Source organism: Amblyomma americanum, chromosome 2, assembly GCF_052857255.1.
Source record: "Amblyomma americanum isolate KBUSLIRL-KWMA chromosome 2, ASM5285725v1, whole genome shotgun sequence".
In the NCBI taxonomy this organism is placed as follows: Eukaryota; Metazoa; Arthropoda; class Arachnida; order Ixodida; family Ixodidae; genus Amblyomma; species Amblyomma americanum.
Window position 1 is genome coordinate 165,730,880 of NC_135498.1, and position 23,247 is coordinate 165,754,126.

Genomic DNA, 23,247 nt, shown 5'->3' on the forward strand with positions numbered 1-23,247 from the left:
GGTGTTTTGTGTTTGTGGAATGCTTGATTTGTTCCGCACTCCATGTCACATGATATAGTGTTGGTTTTGCTGCGCACCACGGACAGTTGGCGCTATACTGTGTGGGGAACTTCTTGTTTAATATGTATGAGTTTGGTAAGGAGCCTGTTTGCAGTCTTCGCCATCCTGTGGCTTCCTCCTTGGATAATGCTTTATGTGGTGGGGGGTTTTAGAATCTTAGCCCCTTATATAGGTTTAATAATTCCGAATAGCTGTCCCCGCAACTTATCTGGGGCCCCTCCGGGGTTAATGACGTTCCTGCTCGGCTGGTCATTCCTCGAGCTAGGTTGTCTGCCCCATCGTTGCCCCTGATCCCTGCGTGACTCGGTATCCAGATTATGTTGTGTATTGGTTGTCCCTCAGGGAGCAGAGCTCTACTGAGGATCTTGAGTGCCGTGCTGCTAATTCTGCCTCTAGTATAGTTCCGGCACGCCTCTTGTGAATCCGTTAAGATGTTAAGGGATCTCCCTGTCCTATATCCTTCATTCGCTGCCAGGGCGACAGCAATCTCCTCTGCCTCCGTTATGTGAGATACTTCGGCTGTGAGTCTTGTGATGTGTTCTCCGTGGTAATTTACAACTACTGCTACCGCGCTATTTTTGTGTGTTTGGGGGCATAGGGAGGCATCAGTGTAGACTGTGTTGTCCCGATGCCCCATGTTCCTCTCATAAAATTCTGCCCTAACCTTTCTCCTGTTAGCATGGAGGTTTGGATCCATGTTTCGGGGGCTAGGTTGTATGCATAGCTTCTTTCTTAGCGGGTCTGGTATTGCGGCCCTGCTATTTTGTGGCTTTTCTATTTCCCGACCTAGCTTTGTCAGGAGCGCCCTTCCAGTCGTTGTGTTTCTAAGTCTTCGTATTTGTGCCTTGAGCTGGCATTCTCTTAATTCTTCGAAGGTGTTGCTGATTCCGAGTTGCATGAGCTTGTCGTTGGATGTATTTCTTGGGAGATGAAGTGCTGTTTTGTATGCCTTCCGGAGTATTGTCTCCGCTTGCTTCTTCTCTGCTTTGATAGTCACATGGTACGGTAATGAATATGTTATCCGGCTGGCCACTAAGCTGTTGGCTAGCCTGAGTGTGTCCTCCTCCTTCATGCCATACCTCTTGTGCGCTACTCTGCTTACCATCCGGCCGACTTGTCCTGCCGCTTTGCTTAGCAGGCTTAGTGTATGACTGCACTTCCGGCTTCCTTGCAGCCACATGCAGAGGATTCTGATCATCTTTTGTTCCGGGATGTTCTGGCCCTCTAGTTTTATTTCGAGCGGAGCATCCGTAGGGTGCCTACCCACTCTGAGGAGCTCAGATTTTTCCGTGGAGCATTTAAGTCCTCTTTGTCTTGTGTATTCTTCAATGCAGGTGGCAGCCTCTTGTAGCGCCTACTGCTTCTCCCCCAGTGAGCCTTGGGTGGTCCAGATGCTGATATCGTCTGCGTACATTGCATGACTAATCCCCTGGACTTGGCTGAATTTCTTGGCGAGGTTGACCATCGCTGTGTTAAAGAGTATTGGCGAGATTACTGAGCCTTGCGGAGTGCCCTTGCATGGCGTTTGAAAGGTGTCACTCCGCAGGTCTCCTAGGCCTACCGTCGCTGTTCTGTCCGTGAGGAAGCTTCTAACGTAGTCATGGACCTTCTTCCCGCAGTTGGTGGTGTTAAGTCCTTCCATAATGGCGGCATGGATACGTTGTCAAAGGACCCTTTAATATCGATGGCCATGACAACGTTCTCCCCGTTCTTTGGCATTGTTTCGAGTACCTCTTCTTTTAGTTGTAGCAAGATGTCTTGGGTTGATAAATTTGCCCTGAATCTGAACTTGGTGTTGGGGTACCATTCTCCGTCTCCTAGATGCGTTTGCATTCGTCGGGTAACTATTCTCTCGTACAGCTTGCCTAGGCATGATGTTAGAGAGATCGGTCTGAGGTTTTCAAATTGGAGTTTCTTGCAGGGCTTGGGGATCATGACGACTACGGCGTGTTTCCACTCTGATGGGACCGCCCCTTCTTCCCATTGTTTGTTTAGGTATAGGGTGAGTTGGCGGATTGCTTCGTCGCTTAAATTTCGGATTAACGAGTTATGAATCTTGTCCGCCCCTGCTGCCGTATTTTTCGTTGTTGCCCTTATGGCCTCGACGACCTCTTCTCTTGTGATGGGTCTGTTCGTGGTTTGGTTTTCTTCGCCCTCAAAATCCAACTTTCAGTTTTTTCTTTCTTCTTTCCCTCGCTCCTTTATACCTTCCTTTATGGCGCGGTTCGGGTGTGCACCGAGATATGTGAGACGGTTACTGTGGCATTTCCTTTCCTCAAAAACCAAACAAAACAAGTGAGCCGACAGTGTTCACTGGCGTTGACAACTTTGCAAAGGCTGTTCATTTTCACGAAAGGAAAGGAGCACAAACGGCTTCGTGGGTCAGTGCAGAACTAGTAACAATAATAATTGGTTTTGGGGGAAAGCAAATGGAGCAGTATCTGTCTCACATATCGTTGGACACCTGGCCCGCGCCGGAAAAAACCTTAAAACCTTTAATATTGGCCATTTGTTAATCTTGGTTTCCTCTCAATACTGGGCAGAATTAAGGGTATAATCTTTTAGGCTTTCTACAGCGCCATATTTTTTATACCTTTGAAAAAATCAACAGAAAACAATTTCTTATACCTTGAGCTTTGCGCATCATAGCCTTAGTTGCTTAGGCGCCATTAAACTCAACACAACACCTGGGATTCTTTATGTGCGCTGACATTGCGCAGTACAAGGGCCTCTAGCATTTAGTCTGCATCGAAATCTTTCCGCGGCGACCGGGATCGAAGCCGGATCTTTCGGTTCAGCAGCCAAGCGCCTTTACCAATGCGGCCAGATTATTTGGGATTCTTGTTCAAATAGACTTGAAGGTTATTACTGTATCGTTTGTGGTACTACGAAATGTGGCATAAAAGAGTACAGCAAGATGCCAGTTAACTCCGGTAGAATGTGCTGCATGCAGGTACGAACGATTGCAAAAATGTGAGTACGAAAGGAGTCGTTCATTGCACTTGCAGGTGTTAGCTGTTGTCGCTCGATAACCATGCCTAATATTCCACCACAGCTTGATTAGTTGCGCAGTCTTGGGTGAGAATGGGGCTCCGAAGAAAAATGCCACTTTGGAGAGATATCCCGGCCTGCCATGAAGGCTGCGCTGCGTGAATACAACTTTCAGCTCCTCATCTCGGAGGTGTATGTTAAGGTTTGTCTTAGATAAATATAATGTTCTGATAGCCTTTTGCGAAGCCGTACCTTACAATTTCCAATTGCTATACTGACTGCTTCACTCTGTACATGAGGAACAGGGTAGCTGGACAAGGTTTGTTCAGAGATATCTATCTCATCGACTGACTACATCTACCGATACGAGCAGTCAACTATGGACTCACCCTGGCATTGTGCAGGGTTTGGAGGTCGTCAGAAAGGTGTGGTGTAGCGACCACAGAGTGGTAAGTCTCGAATTAGCCTACATTTGAAGAGCAAAGGGAAGAAACTGGTGAAGAGGAAGCCCATAAACGGGTTAGCGTTAAGAGGGAAAGTAGCGGAATTCAGGATTTTCCTACAGGACTGATATTGGGCTTTAACTAAGCAAGACGGTCTTAATGTTCATACAGTGGACGATGATCTCACTGCTATCATTACAGAGTGCACCATAGAAGTACGTGGTAGGAGCATTTGACATGATACCTGCAAGATATTCCAGGAGACGAAAAATCTGATTAAGAAACGCCAAAGCATGAGGGCGTCTAGCCTTGGAGACAAATTAGAACCAGCAGTGCTATAAAATTTAATAAGCAAATGCAAAGTAGTCGACATACAGAAGTTTAACATGGAGAGAATTTAGCATGCTTTAAAGAACGGAGGTATACTAAATGCGCCGAAGAGGGAACTAAGCGTGGGTAAAAAGCAGATGTATGTGTTAAGAGACAAGGAGGGCAATGTCATTAGCAATATGAAGGTAGCTAAAGTAGCCGAAGAATTCTACACAAATCTATACAGTGCACAATGTAATCAGGACGTCAATGATACAGACGGTAGCACACAGCAATCCGTGATCCCGCCCGTAACGACGGAGGAAATAAAGGAAGCCTTAGGAGCAATGAAAAGGGGAAAAGCAGCTGATGAGAATCAGGCAACAGATCTGTTCAAAGACGCAGGGGAGATTCTGCTAGAAAAGCTAGCCGCCCTGTATACGCAATGCCTTATGACCTCGACCGCACAAGAAACTTGGAAGAACGCAAATATAATCTTAATTCAGAAGAAAGGAGACGCCAAAGACATGACAAATTACAGATCGATCACCTTACTGGCCGTTGCCTATTAGGTATTTACTGCGGTAATAGCTAATAGTCAGAGTAACCTTAGACTTTAATCAAGGAAAGGATCAGGCAGGCTTTCGTAAAGAATATTCCACAAGAGATCATATTCACACTATCAATCAGTTGATAGTGAAATGCGCAGAATATAACTTAACCTTGTATATAGCCTTCATTGATTATGAGAAAGCATTTGACTCAGTGGAAACCTCAGCATTCATACAGGCATTACGTAAACAGGATTAAGTTGAGCCTTATGTCAAAATACTGGACGATATATATAGAAACTGTACAGCTACCATATTCCTCTATAAATTAAGCAATAAAATTCCATTAAGTAAGGGCGTCTTGCAAGGAGACACGATCTCGGCAATGCTATTCACCGCATGTTTACAGGTGGTATTTGGAGGCCTGGATTGAGAATAAGGGTTAAGGGAGAATAACTGAATATTCTGCGATTCGCTGATGACGTTACCTTGCTAAGTCACTCAGCAGATGAACTGCAAATCATGATCAATGAGTTAAGCAGAGCAGAGCAGAGCTGTAAGTATAAAAATTTACATGCAGAAAACCAAGGTAATGTTCAACAGTCTAGCAAGGGAACAGCAGTTTACAATTGATAGTGTGGTGCTGAAATTGTAAAGGGGTAGGTCTACTTAATGCAGGCAGAGACATCTGATCCGGATCATGAGAGGGAAATAACTAGAAGGATAAGAATGGAGTGGAGCGCATATGGCAGCTTCTCTCAGATCATGAGTAGCAGTTTACCAATATCCCTCAAGAGAAATGTCCACAACAGCTGTCTCTTACCGATACTCATCTACGGGGCAGGAACGTGGTAGCTAACGAAAAGCGTACAGCTCATGTTAAAGACAACGCAGCGAGATATGGACTGAAAAATGATGGATGTAATGTTAAGAGCTCTGAAACGGGCAGAGTGGGTCAGGGAACGAACGCAAGCCGCCATCAATAACGCCATCGATTTTAGTCGGCATCAAGAGAAGCAAATGGGCTAGGGCAGGGCGTATAAAGCAATAGGGAAGATAACCGCTGATTCTTAAGGGTAACGGAGTGGATTCCAAGAGAAGAGAAACACAGTGGGGGGGGGGGGGGGGGGTCGGTGGAGTTTGCGGGCAAACGGTGGGCGCAGCTGGCAAAGCATGGAGTTAATTGGGAAGACATGAGAGAGGATTTTGTCCTGCAGTTGGTGTAGTCAGGTTAATGATGCTGGCCGATATAAATCGGCCTGAGGAATGTTTTTGCTTGTACAGTCTCTTTCATACCAAAAGGCAGCTTTGAAATTTTAGCTGGCGCTGTCCCGTTGAAAGATGTCAGCGATGGGGCAAGGTACAAGAAGGCGTAAGACTTTAATCGCAAAATCATGTTTTTCTTGTTAAGGAAACACTTGAAACTGTTAATTTTATTATAATTTTGTTCTAAGGCTGTATTAGGCATTTTAATTGCAAGAAATGTTTATTTTTAAAGCTGTCTTGGTCGTTAGGTGATCCTCTTGTGCTTATTTTTACTGTCGTGCGCATCAGCTCTTGCGTTTTGGTTTCATTTCGTGAGTTTCAACCGTCTTAAAACCGTCGTTTTATCGCCAACGTCGCATCATTATATCATTCGAAAAATGCAGGCAGTCTGTTTCAGATGAAATTAGTGAACTACACTTCCAAAGGTGCGTTTCAGGATCCAGAGGAACAAAGCACAGCGGGTAATCAGTGGGGTCAATATACATTAAGAAACAGTTGCTCCAATGCACCGTGATATCTTTAATACGCCATGGGTTCGCCTGGTATGAACTTCACAATATTATTACTTCACAAGTAAACACCACCACTGCTCTACTTAATTAGCGAATATTCTTCCTGGGTCGTGAGCCTTAATTGAAGAAGGCATGTGTTATGCTTTGATTTGGAAATGAAAAATGTTATTTTATTTCCCCGCGCAAAGCACTGCAGCTATGTTCGCGTGCTCACCTGTATTCAGAGCTTAACTCAGTCATGAGATGCAGCCTATCACTTTTAGTGATCTAAAGGCGTGGGACTTAAAAGGGTTTTGATTCTTTCCTCTATATATCTTCTTTCCTTATATGTATCTGAGGATTGGTATTGTCATAATTAGTTTGTCATTCTTATATCATGACTGGTTTCTTCTGAGAAACATTCCCGTTTTTTACACAAAGCATGTGCTTCTTAAACATTGTTTCATGACTGCCACAATTGCATCGCAATGTTAGAACAGTCATGTTCCGATTGAAGAAGATCGGTAGCGTGAAACTCCGCTTGATGAACTGGTCACCGGTCACAGGTATGGCGCAGCGATGAGTGCGGGTACAGCAACGACTGCGGTGGCCACCGCTTTCTGCCAGCAGCGGTATCGTGTCCATGTCGGAGAGATAACAGAGTATAATCTCGCGTGAAGATCACGTTGCAGCTGAATTATCTTATCTTTTCTTCCTTCAGAGGATGGCTTTAGATCTTGTCTGAAAAGTTCTCTTCGCACATAGCATGAAAACAGAAATGATAGGCAAAACAAAACAAGAAATAAAATGAGAAAAATACGTCACGAGAATGGTCTCATCTCAAAAGAGCAAGCAGTTGAAATCCTGGAAGCATCAACTGGATAGGATAGTGAAAATAAAGCATATTAAAAACACACCCTGTACTTTCAACCAAGTATTGAAATTTGGTGCTCACGAAACATAACTTTAAAATTACTTGCTCACGAAAACAAGCGAGAGTACATGCTCAACGGCAGGCGATTACTCACCGAGCTCACAATGGCTGTCACAGCGGAAACAGCCGTTGAGTAGTTGTATGAATTGTTAACATTGAGTTGAATCTGTAAGCGTCCTGTAACGCGCATCGCAAATACCACATTTAGTCAGAAACTTTACCTCTAAAATTATCCGCGGTGGCTGAGTGGTTATGGCGCTCGGCTGCTGGCCCGAAAGACGCGGGTTCGATCCCGGCGCGGTGGTCGAATTTCGATGGAGGCGAAATTCAAGAACTTCTGTACTGTGCGATGTCTTGCACGTTAAACAACCCCAGGTGGTCGAAATTCCCGCAGCCCTTCCCTACAGCGTCTCTCGTAGCCTGAGTCGCTTTGGAAGGTTAAACCCCCATAAACCAAAAACTAATAAACCATCCTGACTTGTCTTGTTGCTTCCGGCCGCTAAATGTGACTTTTGACTCGTAATAATTACTCAAATTTTGCAGCCTTTACCAATCTATTAAGTGTTTTTCATGCTTCTTGATTCGGACCGATTCAAGGGAACACCGTCTTGTTGTCCATGATGCAATTGGTCATGGTTTGCATTTCGACTATGCTCGCCTTTGCAGGGGTCACTTTCGATTATGAGATCTACTGTGGTGCTCCATTGGTTGATGGCAACATTGGGATCAGAGCTCGGCGAAAGACCCAGTTTTCTCATTCCGTTTATGAAAATGACGTTGGATTCGGCATTCTTGTTCACGCTCGGCTAATTCTTTAATAATGGGGAGCACGTGAATATTGATTTCATCTATCACCCGAAGATTGTTAAACAGCATGCTTTTGACTCCATTTTGATGTCAAGGTGAATAAAAATTCTAAACAAGGTGATACCAACGGAATGACTAAGTCAATGACTTGGTCAAATTAGGCTATATTTGGGTTTGCTCGAAATCGACGCAGATCAAATTTCCGGGGTGTTCTCAGTTTCGGGGTCACTTCGGTGGGCCTGGACCAAATTTAGAGGGCGTCATCGTAATAAGTACATTATATTCATCCTCGAGGTCGGCTTTGGTCCAGATGGATGTAGGTCAAATTTTGGATCTTTGGTTGGCCGCATTTTAGAAAAAACCCGAGTCTAATCTCTAGAAACTACCGCTTCGATATAGTGCAATTACTCTTAGGTATCGGCCTTAAAGATGGTGGTATGAAACCGCTGTTAGAACGTCTCTTAAATGCTGTGCGGATTCCTTCGACTGAATTTCGAGTTTGGAACGGAGTAGAGCCTAAATGACATGCGCGTTAGGATTGAGTACGAAAATGAAACTAAGCCAGCAAAGCCCCATTGCCATCGGTATAATCAAAATGGGGCCATGGTACTTTCAGGGACACATTCCCGTGGTGCGGAGCAACCACCCCCCGCTATACCATATCACCTGGGAGTGCGAACGCAACTACGCATTCCACCAACACAAAACCCCGAGTGCGGAGCAATGGGAGAGCCGGCTCACCAGCTGCGAGCTCACTGCCCAAAGGGCACTAGTGCAGCACGCAAGCGAAGCAGCTAGGCTCAGTGGAGCCCTGGAATAGGGGCCCAACCTTGCTGAAAGAGGTCAAGCGTCGACAGCGATGAAGACGAAGACGGAACCACCAATCTCCTAAGAGACCTCAATAAAGTTTCTCTCTCTCTCTCTCTTTTAAGTGCATCGATATTTTAGATACCGGAAGTGTTGCTTGTTGGGCGAGTTGGTGATCCATGAAAATAGAGCAGCGCGTAACAAAACAGGACACAAAGGAGAGACACGGAACGACACGAGCGCTAACTATCAACTGGTTATTTCTTGCTGTCGCTACGTATAAATACATGAGCCACAACTCGAAACGAAAAACAAAAAAGATTGATGAGTCAGCCTTTCGCTGGTTTCCATCGTTCTAGATAGGAGAGCTCTTTAGCTGACAATGCCACTGATGCCACGCTCACACACTTGTTACCTGCACGCAAAATACTACGAGCCTCAATAATCTCTCGAACAATCTTATCATTGTGGCGGGTTATGGTTTGGCTCTTCTTAAAAAGTGGCATGCACGAATTTGGAAGGTCCCGTTTCTCAGCCTCGACCTTGCAGTGACGACAGTGTTGGCTTAGGTGGCCCGATTTGCTTGTGGTAATCATGGTTACGGAGAGGCATCGCGAGAATCTGAAATGTCCCGTCAGCGTGGTGGTGACCTGGACTTTAGCCAAAATGGATACATCGGTTGCAAAGACTCGCCGAGTTCAGTACGATGCCTGATTAGAAAAAAATGTCCACGCTAATATGCAGTCGGGAGTAGATGTAAAGAAATCTTTATGCACTACAGGAAAGGCGTAGCGTATTCTGAAAGCCGCACTCTGGCCTCAGTGAGGACCCAAATCACCAGCTTTTCTCCCCTAAGCTTTCCTTCGCTTGAACGCTTATACCAACCAGCCCCAGTAGTAGGCCTTCTGAGCGCCCCTCGCAACCAACAGTGTTTGCCAATTTGTATTCATCACGACCTCGCGACCAGAGCTGGTTAATAGCCTCGCAGGTGGATCGCGCCGCGGGACCTATGTCGGAGGTGCGCGCATTACGGGATGACATGCAACTGATGTGGCACTGTGGTCTCGCACATCAACAGCCGCCTTTTCGACAGTGCCCCTTTTCGACGCCCGTTCCGGCCTACGGCCTTCTTTCCTTCTTCAAAGGGCCCTTCTGGGCGCCTATGCCCAGGAAGGGCCGTTTGAATTGTCACCTTAGGCTCGTTCGCGCCGCGTGCTGGCTTTTACCACCACGAAGCAACGAAGACGTTGCTGTCGTTCACGCATGCGCTGGTCTGGTGGGAACTGAGCACTTAGGCACCATGGGCTGGTGAACTGAAAATTTTGCCAGTGTTCGTTTAATAATAATAATAATTGGTTTTTGGGGAAAGGAAATGGCGCAGTATCTGTCTCATATATCTTTGGACACCTGAACCGCGCCGTTAGGGAAGGAATAAAGGAGGGAGTGAAAGAAGAAAGGAAGAATAGGTGCCGTAGTGGAGGGCTCCGGAATAATTTCGACCACCTGGGGATCTTTAACGTGCACAGACATCGCACAGCACACGGGCGCCTAAGCGTTTTTCCTCCATAAAAACGCAGCCGCCGCGGTCGGGTTCGAACCCGGGAATCTGTTCGTTTAGGTCCGACCTTGGCACCAAAACGGAGTGTTCGTTTAGGTCCGACTCCGTTTTGGCGCCAAGGTCACCCTCGGCCAACGTTTTTAGATAAGGAAAGTTGAAAAACTTGCCGCTGGGTATCGGCTCCACTTCCGTTGGCGCTTTCAAAGATGGATGGATAAAAGGTAGGAGCGTCCCATTTGAATCGGGGCAATGGTTGTTGCCACTATGCTCAGTTTGTTTTCCTTTATTTTTGCGGAACTCTGCTGTAAGTTGTCAATAAAATTCGTCATTCTCTTTAAAAAAACGTCTTCCTACAATTTAAAACTTGTCACCTCTCTGCTTTTGTGCAACCAATCCTCCAATAGCTTTTTGCTAATTTCCACCCCAGATTTATTACATGACTACTGTTATCTCTAAACCCTAAGGCCTCAGGAAGAGTGACTGTGCCTGCATCGACATCGGGATGAATACCATCATATCTTAGGATGAGGTGTTCTATTGTTTCTACAGATTTACCACACGCAGCACATGTGTCATCTTCTTCGTTAAATTTCTTTTTGTAGCTGCGCTTTCTAAGACACCCTGACCTAGCTTCAAAGAGGATGGCGCTGCCTCTTGAGTTTTCATAAAACGTTTCCTTCCTGATCTGTCTTTTCCAGCATCGATATAGTTATGCACTATAGTTGTACACTTTTCCATTGAATCTATCCAATTTTTACCTTCGACGTTTTTAACCTGTCGTTTAATGCTCTTCCTTTCTGCTTCCTCGTCTCTGACAAAATTACTGGCCAGCTTTCCAGTTCGTTTCTGCCACTTTGTGTCAACGCTCTTTCTGTACAGGTATTTAAATACGTTAGCTGCCCACCTGTTATCATCCAATTTCCTCACGCGTTCTTCGTATAGCACTTTACTCTGAGCTTGCAGTGGTACGAACGTTGCCCAGCCCATATCCCCCTGTACTGCCTCGTTTCTGGTTTTTCCGTGGGTACCTAGTGCTAATCTTCCAACAGTTCTCTGATTTACTTCCAATCGCAATCGAACTTCAGCCCTTAAGCATAGAATCATCTCAAAGCATAGAACCATCTCGCGTCATCTGAAAGACGCGAGCGCCACCTCTAGGGTTTTGACAGTACCATGTTAGTTTTTTTGGTTTTATCTTCGCCGCCGCTTCGCCTATTGGTTGCGCTTGGTCACGTGAAGAGTTTACTGCATAAATGGACTACGCTGGCTCGCGCCTCGTATCGTTTGCGCAGGGCGCGGCTGCTTCAAGACGCGCTCGTCCACGTATTTCAAAGTTCGCGGGCGCTCTACGCCTGCGGTACGAGAGGCCAGGATGCTCGGGGTTGAGCTTCTGGCTGTAGGTCTTTGCCGAAGCTTAAAGCCCAATCTTTCCGCGGTTCCACGCGGCAAAATCAGAGAAGCAAAGCACGACGTGCGCCGCTTACCCCCTCGTAGTTTGGCTTCTTTTTATGTGTAATATGCAGTTGTGCAAGATATACTGTAACTTTCCACTACTGATTAGATCACTAAAAGTTGCGTGGCTGTAAATAAAACCTGGCAAAAGCTTAAAAAGACACTATATGCTTTATTTTTCTCTTGCGGCATATGCGCTTTTAAATTTGCAGCAGCGACCAGTGGTGACAAGAGGCAAGAGAAATTGGATTATTTTGGGGGGGAAGGAAATGGCGCAGTATCTGTCTCACATATCGGCGGACACCTGAACTGCCCCGTAAGGGAAGGGACAAACGAGGGCCTAAGACAAGAAAGAGGTCCCGATGAGGAGGGCTTCGGAATAATTTCGAACACCTGGGGATCTTAACGTGCATTCACATCGCACAGCCCACGGCCACCTGAGCGTTTAGCCTCCGTTGAAACGCGGCCGCCGCGGTCGGGTTCGAACCCGGTTACTCCGGATCAGACAGTAGCCGAGCGCTCTAACCACTGAGCCGCTTCGGCGGGTAGGCAAGAGCTTCTGTTCAACAGCGTCTGTTGAGAATTATGGAAACAAGGAAGAATCATTAATGTGCCGTTTGGGTTCAGGCTAGTAGGTTTAAAAAATGTATGCATGCGCTGCGTTGCTGCGACCTATAGCACAGGTTAAGAGCGAACGAAAACGAGCAAGGTTGTTAGTGCGCGCCCAACCGCCCGTCTTGTCTTTTTGCTCGTTCCCCACCTGATCATTGTTGTGCCAGGCGTTTATGTGGAAAAAAAAAGTATTTCGCTCTGCAATCCGTGATTTGTGGTGTCTTGTAATTCCTAAAGGAAAATAACAGAATCTTTATCACGCACTTCGCATATCTCGTTCTTAAACCACTTTTGCCAAGTGGCGACCGATAATGTACTTACATCAGCAAGTTACCTGCATCAATTTTGGGGTCCGGCGTTCCTTTCAAGTTTATATGTGGAGCCCATTGGGCTTCACTGGCTTCGATCAAAGTTCTCCGCGCACTTAGGACAACCACATAGTCCTAGTACCTTGATATCAGACGACGCGTAAAAAAGCATGAACTAGCCGTGGGAACAGATGTTTTCCTGGGTGCCTACATGTTTAATATTTATCTCCCCCATCGCACTCTCATGGCGACAGAAGTTATCCATGACACCATTTATTTGCAATAATACAGGTACTTCTTGTTTTGCTTGATGTTGCTGAATGTGGAATACAGATTCTTTAAAAAATTAAGCATTACTCCTTTTATTGACTACATGTTTTTATAAAACAGATAGCATACGGCCCCATCGACATTGCAAATAAGCCTCTTGAGGTGCAAAGAAATGCTCCCGGTGTGGCACCTGCTAGCCATTGGCTGATTCTAAGTTTCGTCACGCGTTGACATCTCAGCATGGCATCGCGGTGTTGTCATTTTTAAGTCACGATTCTATAAATTTAGAGCGAGTTCCGTAATTCGGGCCCTGATCTTTGAAAATGCGATGTAAATGTAATATATCCAAGTCAAGAGATTGCACTGGAATGTGCTGCGCCAGTAAATGTATAGCGGCTGTTCCTAAGGGGGCCAGTTTGTCGGCAAATGTGCGCCGAAAGATGATATACTTCACTGTTTTTAACTGCGATTAATAGTTTCAACGGTCTCTAGTTCTACCCGGTCTAGACAGAACAACATTTTATAGGAACTTCGTGCCATGGCGGCAGAATTCCGTCCGAAACAGTCTGACGTTTCATTGCGGGCAGAATTGGCCCGCTTAAAGCAAGACGGCAGATAAGTCTGACAACAGCAATCTATGTAGGGTCACTCGAACATACCTTACCGCATGCTATCGCAGGCACACCGGAGGCGCTTTTGTTTGGAGGGCGGGGGGGGGGGGGGGGGGGGGCGGGGGGGGGCAGGCCATATTTATTGCCTTTATAGGCACGGCCGGCGCCATGGGCATCTGGCCGTCGTTCTTCGAGGGTCACTTAATTCAGGTGCATGTGCTCTGCCGTTTGTAAAGCGTGATCCCGTTATGAGCCATTGAGACAGTTTCTGCTGGGAAGAACGTTGAGCCATTGTGTACGAACATGCGGTGCTATGGCTTCTTGCCACAGGAGGACCAGCAGCCCGTCGCCGATGGTCTCCAGCGCCTCTCCGCTAGTCTCCTCCCACAGCACGTTGCCTGTCGGCCCAGAGGCTTGGTGGAAACCACAGCCGGTATGAGCGGCAGCGTACTTAACGCCAGGTAGGTGGACCCTTTAAACACATGATGCGTATGCTTTACGACTTGCGTCCACTGTTTATCTCATTTGTGGTTTATTTTAGTCTGAGAAATGCAGAAATGCACAAACTGGTGGTTGCGAATTGTTCTGATTGCTTATATTTTGCTAGTGTTTTTTTTTCCATTGTTTGCCAGTACCAAATGGTCACACTTTTTACCCTGTTACAGCAGAAGAGATGAAAGGGGAGCCTCGGAAAATTGGGGAGAAGACATGCTGAGCCGCGCAGCCCGTGAGTTGGCATGCGAATATCCATGCTCCCCAGTATAGCCTCTCTGGCAGCTCCTTTAAAGTAGTATCATTGGCAGCAGTTGCCATATATCTGCAGTGAATTTACACAATCCACCTCTCTGGCAGCTCCTTTAAAGTAATATCATTGGCAGCAGTTGCCATATATCTGCAGTGAATTTACACAATCCACCTCTCTGGCAGCTCCTTTACAGTAGTATCATTGGCAGAAGTTGCCATATATCTGCAGTGAATTTACACAATCCACCTCTCTGGCAGCTCCTTTACAGGAGTAGCATTGGCAGAAGTTGCCATATATCTGCAGTGAATTTACACAATCCACCTCTCTGGCAGCTCCTTTACAGTAGTACCATTGGCAGCAGTTGCCATATATCTGCAGTGATTTTACACAATCCACCTCTCTGGCAGCTCCTTTAAAGTAGTATCATTGGCAGAAGTTGCCATATATCTGCAGTGAATTTACACAATCCACCTCTCTGGCAGCTCCTTTAAAGTAGTATCATTGGCAGCAGTTGCCATATATCTGCAGAGAATTTACACAATCCACCTCTCTGGCAGCTCCTTTAAAGTAGTATCATTGGCAGCAGTTGCCATATATCTGCAGTGAATTTACACAATCTACCTCTCTGGCAGCTCCTTTAAAGTAGTATCATTGGCAGCAGTTGCCAGATATCTGCAGTGAAATTACACAATCCACGGAATTGAGTATCTGGCCTTGCAACGTTGTGTACAATGTTTATTTCTTTTGCTGTCTGGTTGTGATGTCTCGTAGCAGTCTGGCAAATATGCAGATGCAATACGGTATACAACAATGCTCCCTGTGTCGCATCACTAACAGCGCCTTATATTATTGATGTTAGGTGTATTCACGCCAAGTGCGCTAAGACATTGTATCAAACACTTTGCTTCTTTCGCCGCATGCCGCAATGCGTGATGAGCATATTTTCTTTTCAGATAGATATTCCATAGCACCCACTGCAGCCCTCGCCGCATCCCACACTAACTTGCAAGGGTGGTCAAAGGGGCTAGTCGGTAGCTCATGTTTGGAAAGAACAGCGCACCTTTAGACACCGACAGAGGCAGATATAAGCCGAAGCGGTAGCCTTGTAGTAGAGCGTCCGCCTCGCATTCGGTAGGTGCTGGGTTCTATCCCCAGTGCCGCCGGGTACCCACCAGTTTTTCATGGTTACAAGATTTCCCCCGGCTTGGTGCTCGGCTCTTCTGGGTGAGATGCTTGGGAAAAGGCTCTTGACCACAGTTGCTCTGATGGATCAGCGATAAGTTCCGCCGTCAACAACGTTAAATCCGCCTAGTGCGGTAGAAGACCATTTGTGGCCCTTTTTTTTAGACTGCTGCTGCAGGTGATGAAGGTTCGAGCCACGTTGGCCGTGACACCACCTTTAGCAGGCACTGATCTTGTCCGACACTGGGGCTTCGTTCACCCGCGAGGGGCGCAGCGGGGTTTACGGAGCTTCTCCCAAGCGGACACCTCTAATGAAAGCCGGGCGCCAGGCCGGGGGACGCTTCTACCCATTTTTACAGCGCTGTGTCGTTATATCTGCCTCTGTCCGTGTCTAAAGGTGCGCTGTTTTTTCCAAATCCCACACTATGCCCGCCTAAGAAAAGACGCTGTGGCGGATGAGGTGCTGCGGAAGACACTGCATGAAACGACGAGTTTGGCGGACCTTAGTAGGAATCGGAAGCGTCAGGACGCTGTTTTCCAGATGAGCATGAATGAGGTTAGTACCCACCACGCCTACCGCAATATGCAATGCAGAAAAGCTGTCACCATTAGAATACATACCCATGCTCACTTTAGAACACATCCACTTTTGCTAGACATATAGCGCCACTTCGTTGGGACTGCTCAGTTAATGAAACTGCCACTAATGTCCTGCAACCATACTTAGCTAAATTTTTTGTCTAACCTTTTTCACAATTGTTAAGCGAGGTCTCAATAGTGTTGCGCAGTAAGAATTTGTAACTCGACCCTTTTGTTTGTGCAGGCTATGCGGGAGGTGCAGCTGCTAAGCAGAGTTCAGATGCGCAACAACAGCTGCTGGTCCACATGGTCGGCATGCTGGCAATCATCTTGCGAAATAAGCTGGCGCCGCCTGAACCACTTTGATGTTTGTTTATGTATATGTATTTATTTAGCTTATTTGTTTCTCAGCCAAGTGATGAGACGTTATACGATATTTGTTTTTTTCTCAATATTTAATATCAGGAGGATGCAGAAGCATCATGTATTTTTAACTTGTTTAAGCTCTGCGGATGCAACATCAAATGGCGATTATTTATTTACAACTAGGTATTTGAACCTCTGTTCAAGGACAATTTTTCATTATTTTGTTGTGTACTCATCCTTAGCTCTGCCAAGTGCAGAGACTTCATGTACTGTTTGTTATTTTGGGACGTATTTATTCTGAGCTCTTTCAGGTACAGAAGTTACATGTATTGAATTTCATTTTTTTGTTAAGCACTTATTGTGTACTCTGCCAGGTGCAGAAGCAGCATGTGCTGATTTTCGTTTCTTAATGAAGTTTTTATTCTACGCTCTGCCAGCCGCAGAAGCTTGCTGCATTATGTTTCATTTTTTTATGTACTTATTCTGGGCTGTGCCAGATGCAGAAGCTTCATGTAAAGTTTTTCATTTTATTTTTATTTCGAACTCTGCCAGCTGCAGAAGCTTCATGCACCATTTTTTTTCATATTCTGTTTTGTAGTTATTTTTAGCTTTGCCTGGTGCAGAAGATTCATATACTCTTTTTGTTTTATTTCCGCTATTTGTTTACCTGTAGCTCTGCCCGGCGCACATGGTGCAATTTCTATTGTTTGTATAGTTTGTTCATAGGTTCCTGAAAGATTTTGTTCACGTTAACTTTCCAGATTTGCCGTACAGTGTCCGTTGTGTGCACGGTAACATGCCATATTCTCAACAGACCCGCGGAAAAAAATTGTGTTTCCTGGATCCATCCGGAGTCACCTTTCGTGTCGAGTGTAAAAATAAGGGCAGACCGATAATTTTTGGTGTGCGCTTCAGCTCGCCTTCGAGGTTACGATGCGACAATATTAATGGTTCCTTCTGTCGGTTTCTTCAGGACTTCAGACGTAGCCATGTCGGCATCACTCTCTGTGATATTCGTGTGTCTGTACATGTAACATGGTTATCTAGTCCATAAAACTCATGAAGAGCAACGTCTCGTGTAACATTTGCTGTACATTCCACTAGTTATGTCACGTATTTCAGCATTGTTCTTATACGCAAAGAAGCTGAATTACTAGCAGGCAAGCTTGCAGTAAAGCTTCAACTCTTTTAAGGTCGAACAGTGCGAAAGACGTAGGCGGAAAGCAGAGCAAACAAGGAACAAGGGCTTGTGCTGTGTTTCCTCTGGTTTTCGTCTGAGTCGTGCCCACTGTTTTTCCTTAACAAATTGTATAACCAACTCGCGCGTTTAGCCATAGCGCAAGATATAACTGTTTTCGTGCAACCTCTGCACAGCATAATTTGTGCCGCACTTGATAAAGCGCATGTGATTCACTGTTAATGACACTATATGCCTTGTTTTCGAAAAGGCAAGCTTGTATGAATAGCTGAGGCGAAATTATGTGCGCAATAAATAAATGCGCTGCAAAAGTAATTTTGTACTGGTGTTTTGCAGCCTCCACACTACACGTTTTGCTCACACATATTCAGCAAATACGTAGTGACCGCAGGCAACTGTATACCTGTGCGGGCAGGTCGACGTCAGCAAGGGTCGAGGATGATGCACAAGGACGAATTTCGCTCGTCGGACTAACTGCTGCGGGGCCCATTTCGACTTTAGTTGAAAGTGCAGTGGCTCTGTGGCAAATTTGGCGATGAGTTGAGAAACTTACTGGTGAACACTCTCGGTGAAGCAGCAGCTGCACTGTAAGAACTAAAAAGTGTGAAAAGAGTGTATCGTTACAATTTATTCCACCTGAAGACTCTTGGCACTGCATGAAGCAAAAACAAGCCGAGATTTTTTAAGAGACACTGCGAATATATTATAGATGGAAGAACTTCCCTTCCTTGCGAACTAACATCTCTAACTTTATTCTGTTTTTGGCCTGATGAGATGTTGCTTTGAAAGGAGCTTCTTGTTTTGCTCTGTGCTCTTCGCTTCTTGGTATTAAAAAAACTGTTCTTGAAAATAATAAATTAGCTGCAAAAACACTTGTGCCTTCTTTCCCTTTTATTGACGTTTGGGTGGCGTTTCCCTTTTGTAGGCGAATCATGTACAACTCGCCTTCTTGCCTAAAATCTTTGTTTATGTCAACTGTAATCCTCATACATTTGTTTGTGATATAATGATGGTGTGTATTGATATTTAGGAAAATGATTACCTTTGAGGAATTTGCCAACATCCCCAGGATTCTGGACCATGCGCCTCGAAAAACCGGTCGCGCCATCTCGCGACAGCCGGCGGCGCGGCGGCGCGTAACTCAATGGCGACGAAAAATAAAAATTGATATTTCGTCGCGCATAACAGTTAGAAATTAGCTCTCTCGCCTAGATGTTAAATGCATCTTAAAGTTTCATTTAGTTGAGTTTCATCGATGTAGCTTACATATTGCGTTTGCCATGAGCAATGACCTATGACAGCATGGAGCCTATGGCGAGGTCCTGAAAAATACCCTACTTCAATTTATCGCTCACTACAGCCATATTTTAAAATATATCGATAAGCTCTAGCAGGTTCACGTAGGATAATGTCCTACCTTTAAGGAAGTATAAGGTATTTTACATTTCAATGGCGTAAAAGTCTTCCTGCGCTATTTCACTATTTATCATGCATCATCAGCTTTTTCATGAAACGTGTGGCGCCCTCTCTCGGTGCGTTGGAAAGGCACACGTCCCTGCTCGCGGCCGGGCTCGAGTAGCGGAGGCGGCTCGATTCCGGCCGTGCCCTGCTACAATGTCCCTGCTTTGGTAGGTTGCTTTGGGAGGTTGAGCCTGCCGTACGAATGCGCAGTTTTATCAAAAGTGCCCCCATCGGAGGGAGGCTATGGCCATGGGCTGCTACATAAAATGCTACAAGAAAGCGTGTGCCTTCTATGAGGTATATAGAGGAAATTATAAGAAGACTCTTTTGCTTGACAGGTACATTTTTCATTAAGCGCGTACAGTGAGCACACCGGCATAGGTGATAGTGGAATTGCGTACGCAATAACAGTGCAAAGCAATGAAGCTTCTACGTACTTTCGTTCAAGCAGTGAAATTTGTAATTCCCGGACGCTCATACTTAGAGCTCACTCACCGATACTTGTATATGGTTCTTGCACTGTGCATTCAAAATTGTAAAATCGTGTCTTAATGCCTACATTTCAACACTCATGTTATTAGCCTCAATAGCAGAAAGCTCTTCCAATCTGTTGTCGATGTGGTGCAAGTGCAGCAAGGATGCGTTGAAGTGAATGTTGCATGTGTTGCACACAAGAGGCGGCAAACCTGATGCTGCGTTTTATGCCAGTAGGTTATTTGTCCAATGTAACAATTAGTAGTGTGGTAGTTCACATTTTTGTCTAGGTTGGTAAAGTGCTTCTCACGATTCGATCGTTCGCCGTCGAGAAGGGGTTTACCATTGATGTAATCGATGCTAGTTTCGGCAATTCTGTCAAAGATGTACATGAAGGATGAACCGCTAACGAAGACTTCATAGAGTGGCATGCTGGGAACTATTCTGAAGAGTGTGCCATCAGTTCGGCAAGCCAGTAACTACGCCGTTACCCAGAGCAGCAATCAAGAGTCAAACTCTAGTTAAATGTTCTTGATTATAATTTAAATCTGCTAAGAAATGAACAGAAGTTATTGTCGGATAACACGATGTTTAAAAGATTACTGGTTTTCTCCAGTACGGTGACTCGGCGCTCCACCCAACCCGTTTGTGCAATGCGCCGCTAGCTCGATTCATTAGCGACAGGACGCTACATGCTCGCGGCCCTGAATATGCAGTTAATTTACCGTGTTGCGAATATGTGCAACAATACCCATAAGCACTTTCGCACGAGTGGCGCGAACATATTTTTTTTTGCATAACTTCCAACCTACCCTCGTTTTTTTTTTTCTGCCGCTCTCCTATCTACTTTTCGCTATCCTCTCTCTTTGCTTTTAATTCCACCGGTTGCAGTTCCAGTGCTTGAGGGATTAGATAGCAATCGCTGGGCCGGCAACATTTTTAGCTTCCTTTTTGTATTCTCGTCAGTTGTTGTTGCCTCTGAAGCTGTTGGCAAACTACTACTTCTTGGATGTGTGACTTCCGGGGAGTTAGCGCGGCTTTTTAAGCGCACAAACCGTGGGAGTCAGAAGAGGGAGCCGTTTCCAGGGAACGATCCAGCGACTTTTAAATGTGCCATGCATCTCCATGTTCCTGGTGCTGGCTCCCTTCCCCTGTCGAGCGGACGGAGAGAATTTCAAGCCGTGTAGAGAAGGGGTTGGGGGCGATGAAAGAACAACTTAAACCGCGAAGAAAAGTTCGGGGAACCTGAAATAGCTTCAAGCCATGAAGAAAAGAGCCACCGAGAGCCCGGCGATCCTTCCATTGTTATACACCGGACCCCCCTTCCAACGCGTACACGAGCGCCCGCGCGCTGATGCCGACATCTAGCACGGACGCCTCACCTAGGATTGCTGGCGTCTCCTGCAGTGCGCATGCGCAGACCGGTTTCGGCTTACGCTAAGAGCGCGGACGCTGAGCGCGTACGCCCAAGAAGGGCCATTCGAGTTGGCGCCTCTAGGCCTTTTTTGGGGTGGGATGACTGTCTTTGAAGTGGCACACGAGGCATCCGATAATGATGTCCGGCTTGTGTGTAGTTTGCATCCCTTCCTTTCTGAGAACACTGCCCAAGGTTTCGCAGACACCCTTTACGTACTAACTGCATACGCGTTTTTGCCACCAGCGTGTCCTTAGCATAAGCATATCGAGTTGTTTTCGTTGCATCCTTTTCAGTTTTAGATGATACATCGAGTGAAGAATCTTGGGTATCCATTGCCTAGAAATGTTTTCTTTTGCTGATGATGAGATTTAATGGCGCACTGGCAACCTCGCACCAAGCGCAATGGGTTGAAGTGTTTTCTTCAACACAACGTTAGGTGGAAGACCATTTTCCGAGCACTTCAACTCAAACAAACCAAGCGCCAGGCTTCGAGAAAACTTCTACCCATTGGAAATCAGTGGGTACACGGCGACACTGCGGAACGAATCACACACCGTCCTCGAGCCGCATGCTCAAAGCGATGTGTCATTGCTGTTGTCGCTGATTTTAAAACAAATATGCAAGAATTGGGAATCGTCTTAACCAAAACTTGCTTGAATTCCACCCTACCCTTAGGGCACAATTTTCAGCACTGTTCCTCCCAAAAAGGCTACGGGAACAAGACGCACAACACGCAGCATCAAACGGATGAAGAACGTGGAGAGGCGGTAACGGAAAGGGCCAAGGATGATTTGAGCAGGTGCATAGGTACGGAGAAATTCTTTTTCAAGAGCTACACGGGCAGCCGGTAGCAGGGTGGTAAGAGGGAGGAAAAAAAGGACAGTGGGGAGGGGTCTCCTGCTGTGCCTTTTCCTGCCTTTCTTGTTTTTTCTCCTTTTACTTTTCCTCGAATCGTGGAGCGCAGTCCATGGTTGCTTTTTGGATGCGCTATGTTTCTGTTCCCTATGGTGCGAAGCACGAGCTGCACGACATAGTCGGCGCCTCTGCGAAAACGGCCCGGAAAGGTCATGGACGCACTCTTGCCTCCAGGCTGTCACAAAAAAAACTTACAACCGCTAATGTGTCAGTCCTGGCAAAGGGTTTCTCCACACGCAGACAAAAATCTCCCAAAAAAGACAGAATTTCTGCAGAAGATTCTTAACTGCCTTCCGCCAAACTAAAGAATTCCACCAGCCTTGTTAAAAGCACAGCGCATGGCACAGGTAGACAGTGCCACCAAAATCAATTTCGGACGAGTTAGCGTGGTTACGCCAGTTGCAACTAGGAGTGCTAGCACTTCGGTTTTCAGTGCTGTTTCAGTGTTCGGTTCCGTTGCGCACAGATGCAGCTGATGAAGACGACGATATCCAAAATACAGAGCAAGAGACTGGTATTTTATGACGCAGAATGTTCGGCTGCGGCGGTGTGGCAGTCGACGGCGGCAAAAAAGCGCTCCGCTGCCGCTGACGCCGGCGAATCGCCCGGAAAAACGCTCCATGCGGGCCACGCTTAACGCAGTAACCAGCAAAACGTATGCGTTCTCGCCGCCTCGGGTTCGAAACTCACTCGCGGCCGCAAAACATTTTCGATTATTTTATTTCAGGTCAAGTAAATTTCAGACATACAAAGAGGCCACGTCGAAATCCAAAATTGAAGCCTCAGCGCTTGCAATGAAAAATGCGACCCCGTTAGCCCGCTGTTCTACCAGCTTGTGGAGGCAACGGTTGGTACCAATGCGGCCACTCGATGGAACCGCATTACCGAGTGGCCGTGGCTCTCATCTGCTCACTCACTGAAAAAGGCAGCGCGTTGGAAATGTTTTCCTTAAGCCCCAACTCGATGGGCACATCCTAGGCGTACGGCAGAGCGCCTGCGCGCCCAGCCCCGCGCCGCGACGAGCGTCGAAAAAAGGCATCTACCTCCATGCTCTTTAGTGCTGGAGCGTTCCCCCACGAGCCGACTGAAATAATTTCAAGCTCAGGTGCTTCAGTATCGATGGCGTATGCCGGGGCTAGCAAAAATATTTTCCTTCCTTTTCGTCATTATTTCAATAAAACCACCACTACTACTACATGCCTCTGACGCCGTTCTGTTCTCCTCAGTACTCAATCCACATGGTCTTGGCCCGCCTTCGCGGCTTGTATTGGCGCTTGAGAAATGGCTGTTGGACAGACTAAGAGAGGAGGAAAAAAGCCAGTGACTTTTGTTCTTTCAGAGCGAGAACCTTATAGGGTGTGCGAGTATCGCATTTTTGCCTGCGAACTGAATAGTTTCCAATTATTACGAATATAGGCAAAGAAAAAATACATGTTGCTG

General features: G+C 46.2%; 1 long non-coding RNA gene across 1 annotated transcript in view; it reads left to right on the forward strand.

Moving 5' to 3' along the window:
* Nucleotides 1-14,197, forward strand: part of LOC144119247 (uncharacterized) — a 54,543-nt gene extending 40,346 nt beyond the window's left edge. The window contains exon 3 of the long non-coding RNA XR_013312310.1: nt 14,136-14,197. This is a non-coding gene — a long non-coding RNA (uncharacterized LOC144119247). The remainder of the gene's footprint in view (nt 1-14,135) is intronic.
* The last annotated feature ends 9,050 nt before the right edge of the window (nt 14,198-23,247 follow it).